The following is a 10249-nucleotide window of genomic DNA, read 5'->3' as shown; positions in this document are numbered from 1 at the left end:
GGGATTCAGAGGAGGGGAATCAGAGGCATGGAATCAGAGGTGGGTTATCAGAGGGGGCAAATGAGATGTGGGAAACTAGATGCAGAGGAAGAGGCACGGAAATAGAGGCAGGCAAAGAGAGGCAGGGTATCAGAGGCAGGGAATCAGAGGCGGGGAATCAGAGACACGGTCAGAGAGGCGTGGAATCAGAGGTGCGGAATCAGAGGCAGGGAATCAGAGGCAGGGAATCAGAGGCAGGGAATCAGAGGCAGGGAATCAGAGGCAGGGAATCAGAGGCAGGGAATCAGAGGAAGGCAATCAGAGGCAGGGAATCTGAGGCAGGGAATCTGAGGCGGGGAATCTGAGGCGGGGAATCTGAGGCGGGGAATCTGAGACGGGGAATCTGAGGCGGGGAATCTGAGGCGGGGAATCTGAGGCGGGGAATCTGAGGCAGGGAATCTGATGCGGGGAATCTCAGGCAGGGAATCTCAGGCAGGGAATCAGATCCGGGAAATCTGAGGCGGGGAATCAGAGGCGGGGAAACAGAGGCAGGGAATCAGAGGCGGGGAATCAGAGTCGGGGAATCAGAGGCGGGGAATAAGAGGTGGGGTATCAGAGGCGGGGAATCAGAGGCAGGGAATCTGAGGCAAGGAATCTGAGGCAGGGTATCTGAGGCAGGGAATCAGAGGCGGGGATTCAGAGGAGGGGAATCAGAGGCATGGAATCAGAGGTGGGTTATAAGAGGGGCAAATAAGATGTGGGAAACTAGATGCAGAGGAAGAGGCACGGAAATAGAGGCAGGCAAAGAGAGGCAGGGTATAAGAGGCAGGGAATCTGAGGCAGGGAATCTGAGGCAGGGAATCAGAGGCGGGGAATCAAAGGCAGGGAATCAGAGGTGGGGAATCAAAGGCGGGGAATCAGAGGCATGGAATCAGAGGCGGGTTATCAGAGGGGGCAAATGAGATGTGGGAAACTAGATGCAGAGAAAGAGGCACCGAAATAGAGGCAGGCAAAGAGAGGCAGGGTATCAGAGGCAGGGAATCAGAGGCGCAGAATCAGAGGCAGGGAATCAGAGGCAGGGAATCAGAGGCAGGGAATCAGAGGCAGTGAATCAGAGGCAGGGAATCAGAGGCAGGGTATCAGAGGCAGGCAATCAGAGGCAGGGAATCTGAGGCAGGGAATCTGAGGCGGGGAATCTGAGGCGGGGAATCTGAGGCGGGGAATCTGAGGCGGGGAACCTGATGCGGGGAATCTGAGGCGGGGAATCTGAGGCGGGGAATCTGAGGTTGGGAATCTGAGACGGGGAATCTGAGGCGGGGAATCTGAGGCGGGGAATCTGAGGCGTTTAATCTGAGGCGGGGAATCTCAGGCAGGGAATCAGAGCCGGGGAATCTGAGGCGGGGAATCAGAGGCGGGGAATCAGAGGCGGGGAAACAGGTGGGTAAACAGAGGCGGGTAAACATAGGCGGAAAAATAGAGGCGGGGAAAGTGATGGGTGAAACATAGTGGTTGGAACTTGTGTGTTGAAAATGAGGTACAGAGAACAGATCAAACAGAGTTGTTGAAATTGAGGGAGGGAAAGAGAGGCGCGGAAAGAGTGTAGGGGAAAAAGCGGAGGCGAAAGAGAGGCATACAGACAGAGGTGGGGAATCAGAGGCGGGGAATCAGAGGCGGGGAATCAGAGGCGGGGAATCAGAGGCGGGGAATCAGAGGCGGGGAATCAGAGGCTGGGAATCAGAGGCGGGGAATCAGAGGCGGGGAATCAGAGGCGGGGAATCAGAGGCGGGGAATCAGAGGCGGGGAATCAGAGGCAGGGAATGAGAGGCAGGGAATCAGAGGCGGGGAATCAGAGGCGGGGAATAAGAGGTGGGGAATCAGAGGCGGGGAATCAGAGGCAGGTAATCTGAGGCAAGGAATCTGAGGCAGGGAATCAGAGGCGGGGAATCAGAGGCGGGGAATCAGAGGCGGGGAATCAGAGGCATGGAATCAGAGGCGGGTTATCAGTGGGGGCAAATGAGATGTGGGAAACTAGATGCAGAGAAAGAGGCACCGAAATAGAGGCAGGCAAAGAGAGGCAGGGGATCAGAGGCAGGGAATCAGAGGCGGTGAAACAGGTGAATAAACAGAGGCGGGTAAACATAGGCGGAAAAATAGAGGCGGGGAAAGTGATGGGTGAAACATAGTGGTTGGAACTTGTGTGTTGAAAATGAGGTACAGAGAACAGATCAAACAGAGTTGTTGAAATTGAGGGAGGGAAAGAGAGGCGCGGAAAGTGTGTAGGGGAAAAAGCGGAGGCGAAAGAGAGGCATACAGACAGAGGTGGGGAATCAGAGGCGGGTTATCAGAGGGGGGGAATCTGTGGCGGGGTGTCAGAGGCGGGGAATCAGAGGCGGGGAATCTGAGGCGGGGAATCAGTGGCAGGGAGTCAGAGCCGGGGAATCAGAGGCGGGGAATCAGAGGCAGGGAATCAGAGGCGGGGAATCAGAGGCAGGGAATCAGAGGCGTGGAAGCAGAGGCGGGGAAAGTGATGTGGGGAAACGGAGGCAGGGAACGTTGCGCAGAAAGGGAGGCGGGGAAATAGAGGCGGGGAATCAGAGGCGGGGAATTAGAGGCGGGGAATCAGAGGCGGGGATTCAGAGGCGGTGCATCAGAGGCGGGGAATCAGAAGCTGGGAATCAGAGGCAGGGAATCAGAGGCAGGGAATCAGAGGCAGGGAATCAGAGGCAGGGAATCAGAGGCGGGGAATCTGAGGAGGGGAATCAGAGGCGGGGAATCAGAGGCGGGGAATCAGAGGCGGGCAATCAGAGGCGGGGAATCAGAGGCAGGGAACCAGAGTCGGGGAACCAGAGGCGGGGAATCAGAGGCGGGGAATCAGAGGTGGGGAATCAGAGGCTGGGAATCAGAGGCGGGGAATATGAGGTGGGGAATCTGAGGCGGGGATTCAGAGGCATGGTATCAGAGGCGGGGAATCAGAGGGGGAATCTGAGGCGGGGTGTCAGAGGCGGGGAATCAGAGGCGGGGAATCTGAGGCGGGGAATATGAGGCGGGGAATCTGAGGCGGGGAATCAGAGCCGCAGAATCTGATGCGGGGAATCAGAGGCGGGGAATCAGAGGCGGGGAATCAGAGGCGGGGAATCAGAGGCGGGGAATCAGAGGCAGGGAATCAGAGGCAGGGAATCAGAGGCAGGGAATCAGAGACAGGGAATCAGAGGCGGGGAATCAGAGACAGGGAATCAGAGGCGGGGAATCAGAGGCGGGGAATCTGAGGCGGGGAATCTGAGGTGGGGAATCTGAGGTGGGGAATCAGAGGCACGGATTCAATGGTGGGGAATCAGAGGGGGGAAAAGAGTTGTGGGGAAAGAGAGGAGAGAAAGAGGCACACAAAAAAAGGCAGGGAAAGAGAGGAGGGGAATCAGAGGTGGATAATCAGACGCGGGGAATCGGAGGCGGGAAATCAGAGGCGGGGAATCAGAGGCAGGGAATCAGAGGCAGGGAATCAGAGGCAGGGAATCAGAGGCAGGGAATCAGAGGCAGGGAATCAGAGGCAGGGAATCTGAGGCGGGGAATCTGAGGCGCGGAATCGAAGGCATGGAATCAGAGGCGGGTTATCAGAGGGGGGAAATGAGATGTGGGAAACGAGATGCAGAGAAAGAGGCACGGAAATAGAGGCAGTGAAAGAGAGGCAGGGTATCAGAGGCGGACAATCAGAGGCGGGGAATCAGAGGCGGGGAATCAGAGGCGGGGAATCGGATGCAGTGAATCAGAGGCGGGGAATTAGAGGCATGGAATCAGAGGCGGGGAATCAGAGGCGGCGAATCAGAGCCGCGGAATCTGATGCAGCGAATCAGAGGCGGGGAATCAGAGGCGCGGAATCAGAGGCGGGGAATCAGAGGCGGGGAATCAGAGGCGGAGGATCAGAGGCGGGGAATCAGAGGCGGGGAATCTGAGGCGGGGAATCAGAGGCATGGAATCAGAGACGGGTTATCAGAGGGGCTAAATGAGATGTGGGACACGAGATGCAGAGAAAGAGGCACGGAAACAGAGGCAGGGAAAGAGAGGCAGGGAATCAGAGGCAGGGAATCAGAGGCAGGGAATCTGAGGCGGGGAATCTGAGGAGGGGAATCTGAGGTGGGGAATCAGAGGCGCGGATTCAGTGGCAGGGAATCAGAGGGGGGAAAAGAGATGTGGGAAACGAGATGCAGAGAAAGAGGCACGGAAATAGAGGCAGTGAAAAAGAGGCAGGGTATCAGAGGCGGGCAATCAGAGGCAGGGAATCAGAGGCGGGGAATCAGAGGCGGGGAATCTGAGGCGGGGAATCTGACGCGGGGAATCTGAGGCGGGGAATCAGAGGCGGGGAATCTGACGCGGGGAATCTGAGGCGGGGAATCAGAGGCATGGTATTAGAGGCATGGAATCAGAGGCGGGTTATCAGAGGGGGGAAATGAGATGTGGGAAACGAGATGCAGAGAAAGAGGCACGGAAATAGAGGCAGGGAAAGAGAGGCAGGGTATCAGAGGCGGGGAATCAGAGGCGGGGAATCAGAGGCAGGGAATCAGAGCCAGGGAATCAGAGGCAGGGAATCTGAGGCGGGGAATCTGAGGTGGGGAATCAGAAGCGGGGAAACAGGTGGGTTAACAGAGGCGGGTAAACATAGGCGGATAAATAGAGGCGGGGAAAGAGATGGGCGAAAGAGTGGTTGGAACTTCTGTGTTGAAAATGAGGTACACAGAACAGATCAAACAGAGTTGTTCAAATTGAGGGAGGGAAAGAGAGGTTCGGAAAGAGTGGAGGCGAAAGAGTGGAGGTGAAAGAGAGGCGTAGAGACAGAGGCGCGGAATCAGAGGCGGGGAATCAGAGGCGGGGAATCAGAGGCGGGGAATCAGTGGCAGGGAGTCAGAGCCGGGGAATCGGAGGCGGGGACTGAGAGGCGTGGAATCAGAGGCGGGGAAAGAGATGTGGGGTAACGGAGGCCGGGAAAGTTGCGCAAAAAGGGAGGCGGTGAATCAGAGGCGGGGAATCAGAGGCGGGGAATCAGAGGCGGGGAATCAGAGGCAGGGAATCAGAGGCGGGGAATCAGAGGCGGGCAATCAGAGCCAGGGAATCAGAGGCGTGGAATCAGAGGCGGGGAATGTGATGTGGGGAAACGGAGGCCGGGAACGTTGCGCAGAAAGGGAGGCAGGGAAATAGAGGCGGGGAATCAGAGGTGGGGTATCAGAGGCGGAGAATCAGAGGCGGGGAATCAGAGGCGGGAATCAGATGCGGGGAATCAGAGGCGGGGAATCAGAGGCGTGGAATCAGAGGCGGGGAATCAGAGACGGGGAATCAGAGGCGGGGAATCAGATGTGGGGAATCAGAGGCGGGGAATCAGAGGCGGGGAATCAGAGGTGGGGAATCAGAAGCTGGGAATCAGAGCCGGGGAATCTGAGGCAGGGAATCAGAGGTGGGGAATCAGAGGCAGGAAATCAGAGCCGGGGAATCTGAGGCAGGGAATCAGAGGCGGGGAATCAGAGGCGGGGAATCAGAGGCAGGAAATCAGAGGCGGGGAATCAGAGGCAGGGAATCAGATGCAGGGAATCTGACGCGGGGAATATGAGGCGGGGATTCTGAGGCGGGAAATCTGAGGCGGGGAATCAGAGGCACGGAATCAGAGGCGGGTTATCAGAGGGGGGAATCGGAGGCACGGAATCAGAGGCAGAGCAACATAGGCGGTGAAACACGGGTGCGGAAACGGAGGTGGGGAATCTGATGCGGGGAATCTGAGGCAGGGAATCAGAGGCAGGGAATCAGAGGCAGGGAATCAGAGGCAGGGAATCAGAGGCAGGGAATCAGAGGCAGGGAATCAGAGGCAGGGAATCAGAGGCAGGGAATCAGAGGCAGGGAATCAGAGGCGGGCAATCAGAGGCGGGGAATCTGAGGAGGGGAATCTGAGTCGGGGAATCTGAGGCGGGGATTCAGAGGCATGGTATCAGAGGCGATTTAACAGAGGGGGAAATGAGATGTCGGAGACGAGATGCAGAGAAAGAGGCACGGAAATAGAGGCAGGGAAAGAGAGGCAGGGTATCAGAGGCGGGGAATCAGAGGCGGGGAATCAGAGGCGGGGAATCAGAGGCGGGGAATCAGAGGCGGGGAATCAGAGGTGGGGAATCAGAGGCGGGGATTCAGAGGCGGGGAATCAGAGCCGGGGAATCTGAGGCGGGGAATCAGAGGCGGGGAATCAGAGGCGGGGAATCAGAGGCATGGTATTAGAGGCATGGAATCAGAGGCGGGTTATCAGAGGGGGGAAATGAGATGTGGGAAACGAGATGCAGAGAAAGAGGCACGGAAATAGAGGCAGGGAAAGAGAGGCAGGGTATCAGAGGCGGGGAATCAGAGGCGGGGAATCAGAGGCATGGTATTAGAGGCATGGAATCAGAGGCGGGTTATCAGAGGGGGGAAATGAGATGTGGGAAACGAGATGCAGAGAAAGAGGCACGGAAATAGAGGCAGGGAAAGAGAGGCAGGGTATCAGAGGCGGGGAATCAGAGGCGGGGAATCAGAGGCAGGGAATCAGAGCCAGGGAATCAGAGGCAGGGAATCTGAGGCGGGGAATCTGAGGTGGGGAATCAGAAGCGGGGAAACAGGTGGGTTAACAGAGGCGGGTAAACATAGGCGGATAAATAGAGGCGGGGAAAGAGATGGGCGAAAGAGTGGTTGGAACTTCTGTGTTGAAAATGAGGTACACAGAACAGATCAAACAGAGTTGTGCAAATTGAGGGAGGGAAAGAGAGGTTCGGAAAGAGTGGAGGCGAAAGAGTGGAGGTGAAAGAGAGGCGTAGAGACAGAGGCGCGGAATCAGAGGCGGGGAATCAGAGGCGGGGAATCAGAGGCGGGGACTGAGAGGCGTGGAATCAGAGGCGGGGAAAGAGATGTGGGGAAACGGAGGCCGGGAAAGTTGCGCAAAAAGGGAGGCGGTGAATCAGAGGCGGGGAATCAGAGGCGGGGAATCAGAGGCGGGGAATCAGAGGCAGGGAATCAGAGGCGGGGAATCAGAGGCGGGCAATCAGAGCCAGGGAATCAGAGGCGTGGAATCAGAGGCGGGGAATGTGATGTGGGGAAACGGAGGCCGGGAACGTTGCGCAGAAAGGGAGGTGGGGAAATAGAGGCGGGGAATCAGAGGTGGGGTATCAGAGGCGGGGAATCAGAAGCGGGGAATCAGAGGCGGGAATCAGAGGCGGGGAATCAGAGGCGGGGAATCAGAGGCGTGGAATCAGAGGCGGGGAATCAGAGACGGGGAATCAGAGGCGGGGAATCAGAGGTGGGGAATCAGAGGCGGGGAATCAGAGGCGGGGAATCAGAGGTGGGGAATCAGAGACGGGGAATCTGAGGCGGGGAATCAGAGGTGGGGAATCAGAGGCGGGGAATCAGAGGCGGGGAATCAGAGGCGGGGAATCAGAGGCAGGAAATCAGAGGCGGGGAATCAGAGGCAGGGAATCAGATGCAGGGAATCTGACGCGGGGAATATGAGGCGGGAATTCTGAGGCGGGGAATCTGAGGCGGGGAATCAGAGGCATGGTATTAGAGGCATGGAATCAGAGGCGGGTTATCAGAGGGGGGAAATGAGATGTGGGAAACGAGATGCAGAGAAAGAGGCACGGAAATAGAGGCAGGGAAAGAGAGGCAGGGTATCAGAGGCGGGGAATCAGAGGCGGGGAATCAGAGGCAGGGAATCAGAGCCAGGGAATCAGAGGCAGGGAATCTGAGGCGGGGAATCTGAGGTGGGGAATCAGAAGCGGGGAAACAGGCGGGTAAACATAGGCGGATAAATAGAGGCGGGGAAAGAGATGGGCGAAAGAGTGGTTGGAACTTCTGTGTTGAAAATGAGGTACACAGAACAGATCAAACAGAGTTGTTCAAATTGAGGGAGGGAAAGAGAGGTTCGGAAAGAGTGGAGGCGAAAGAGTGGAGGTGAAAGAGAGGCGTAGAGACAGAGGCGCGGAATCAGAGGCGGGGAATCAGAGGCGGGGAATCAGAGGCGGGGAATCAGTGGCAGGGAGTCAGAGCCGGGGAATCGGAGGCGGGGACTGAGAGGCGTGGAATCAGAGGCGGGGAAAGAGATGTGGGGTAACGGAGGCCGGGAAAGTTGCGCAAAAAGGGAGGCGGTGAATCAGAGGCGGGGAATCAGAGGCGGGGAATCAGAGGCGGGGAATCAGAGGCAGGGAATCAGAGGCGGGGAATCAGAGGCGGGCAATCAGAGCCAGGGAATCAGAGGCGTGGAATCAGAGGCGGGGAATGTGATGTGGGGAAACGGAGGCCGGGAACGTTGCGCAGAAAGGGAGGCGGGGAAATAGAGGCGGGGAATCAGAGGTGGGGTATCAGAGGCGGAGAATCAGAGGCGGGGAATCAGAGGCGGGAATCAGATGCGGGGAATCAGAGGCGGGGAATCAGAGGCGTGGAATCAGAGGCGGGGAATCAGAGACGGGGAATCAGAGGCGGGGAATCAGAGGTGGGGAATCAGAGGCGGGGAATCAGAGGCGGGGAATCAGAGGTGGGGAATCAGAAGCTGGGAATCAGAGCCGGGGAATCTGAGGCAGGGAATCAGAGGTGGGGAATCAGAGGCAGGAAATCAGAGGCAGGAAATCAGAGCCGGGGAATCTGAGGCAGGGAATCAGAGGCGGGGAATCAGAGGCGGGGAATCAGAGGCAGGAAATCAGAGGCGGGGAATCAGAGGCAGGGAATCAGATGCAGGGAATCTGACGCGGGGAATATGAGGCGGGGATTCTGAGGCGGGAAATCTGAGGCGGGGAATCAGAGGCACGGAATCAGAGGCGGGTTATCAGAGGGGGGAATCGGAGGCACGGAATCAGAGGCAGAGCAACATAGGCGGTGAAACACGGGTGCGGAAACGGAGGTGGGGAATCTGATGCGGGGAATCTGAGGCAGGGAATCAGAGGCAGGGAATCAGAGGCAGGGAATCAGAGGCAGGGAATCAGAGGCAGGGAATCAGAGGCAGGGAATCAGAGGCAGGGAATCAGAGGCAGGGAATCAGAGGCAGGGAATCAGAGGCGGGCAATCAGAGGCGGGGAATCTGAGGAGGGGAATCTGAGTCGGGGAATCTGAGGCGGGGATTCAGAGGCATGGTATCAGAGGCGATTTAACAGAGGGGGAAATGAGATGTCGGAGACGAGATGCAGAGAAAGAGGCACGGAAATAGAGGCAGGGAAAGAGAGGCAGGGTATCAGAGGCGGGGAATCAGAGGCGGGGAATCAGAGGCGGGGAATCAGAGGCGGGGAATCAGAGGCGGGGAATCAGAGGTGGGGAATCAGAGGCGGGGATTCAGAGGCGGGGAATCAGAGCCGGGGAATCTGAGGCGGGGAATCAGAGGCGGGGAATCAGAGGCGGGGAATCAGAGGCATGGTATTAGAGGCATGGAATCAGAGGCGGGTTATCAGAGGGGGGAAATGAGATGTGGGAAACGAGATGCAGAGAAAGAGGCACGGAAATAGAGGCAGGGAAAGAGAGGCAGGGTATCAGAGGCGGGGAATCAGAGGCGGGGAATCAGAGGCATGGTATTAGAGGCATGGAATCAGAGGCGGGTTATCAGAGGGGGGAAATGAGATGTGGGAAACGAGATGCAGAGAAAGAGGCACGGAAATAGAGGCAGGGAAAGAGAGGCAGGGTATCAGAGGCGGGGAATCAGAGGCGGGGAATCAGAGGCAGGGAATCAGAGCCAGGGAATCAGAGGCAGGGAATCTGAGGCGGGGAATCTGAGGTGGGGAATCAGAAGCGGGGAAACAGGTGGGTTAACAGAGGCGGGTAAACATAGGCGGATAAATAGAGGCGGGGAAAGAGATGGGCGAAAGAGTGGTTGGAACTTCTGTGTTGAAAATGAGGTACACAGAACAGATCAAACAGAGTTGTGCAAATTGAGGGAGGGAAAGAGAGGTTCGGAAAGAGTGGAGGCGAAAGAGTGGAGGTGAAAGAGAGGCGTAGAGACAGAGGCGCGGAATCAGAGGCGGGGAATCAGAGGCGGGGAATCAGAGGCGGGGACTGAGAGGCGTGGAATCAGAGGCGGGGAAAGAGATGTGGGGAAACGGAGGCCGGGAAAGTTGCGCAAAAAGGGAGGCGGTGAATCAGAGGCGGGGAATCAGAGGCGGGGAATCAGAGGCGGGGAATCAGAGGCAGGGAATCAGAGGTGGGGAATCAGAGGCGGGCAATCAGAGCCAGGGAATCAGAGGCGTGGAATCAGAGGCGGGGAATGTGATGTGGGGAAACGGAGGCCGGGAACGTTGCG

This window comes from Narcine bancroftii, chromosome 3 (assembly GCF_036971445.1).
Source record: "Narcine bancroftii isolate sNarBan1 chromosome 3, sNarBan1.hap1, whole genome shotgun sequence".
NCBI classification, from domain to species: domain Eukaryota; kingdom Metazoa; phylum Chordata; class Chondrichthyes; order Torpediniformes; family Narcinidae; genus Narcine; species Narcine bancroftii.
Note: the sequence above shows the minus strand (reverse complement) of the source record.